General features: G+C 34.1%; 1 protein-coding gene across 1 annotated transcript in view; it reads right to left on the bottom strand.

The window, feature by feature from the left end:
* LOC119581628 (MAP/microtubule affinity-regulating kinase 3-like) overlaps window positions 1-399 on the bottom strand; it is a gene marked incomplete in the record, with an annotated part of 89,364 nt that overhangs the window by 1,722 nt on the left and 87,243 nt on the right.

Genomic DNA, 399 nt, shown 5'->3' with positions numbered 1-399 from the left:
AGTCATTCTAAAATGCACATTCTTGAACTCACATTACAAATACAAGACACTGTCCTGATACAGAAGCTATCTCACTACTTCCAGATACTATAACAAAATTATAAAACACTGACACTGGGATTGTTCGTCTTTCAAGATGTTACATGCAAGGTAACAAAGACCAATAATCTGGCCATTGATCAACATTTACAGTACCTCAACACATATCAAAGAGTATCCATGCATATGTAACCACTATCAACGTCATGACAACCATTTCATTACTTTGGTAATACAGCAGTCAAGTAAGGTTCCAATAACCAATTTATCACCCATCTGATGACCTGCTTTTTATTTATCTTTTTCGTTTTTACAAGCAAGACCGGGAATAAAAAACAAAAAACAAGAGAAAAAGATTGA

This window comes from Penaeus monodon, chromosome 15, assembly GCF_015228065.2.
Source record: "Penaeus monodon isolate SGIC_2016 chromosome 15, NSTDA_Pmon_1, whole genome shotgun sequence".
Taxonomy (NCBI): domain Eukaryota; kingdom Metazoa; phylum Arthropoda; class Malacostraca; order Decapoda; family Penaeidae; genus Penaeus; species Penaeus monodon.
Note: the sequence above shows the minus strand (reverse complement) of the source record. Positions and strands in the feature narration are given on the sequence as shown.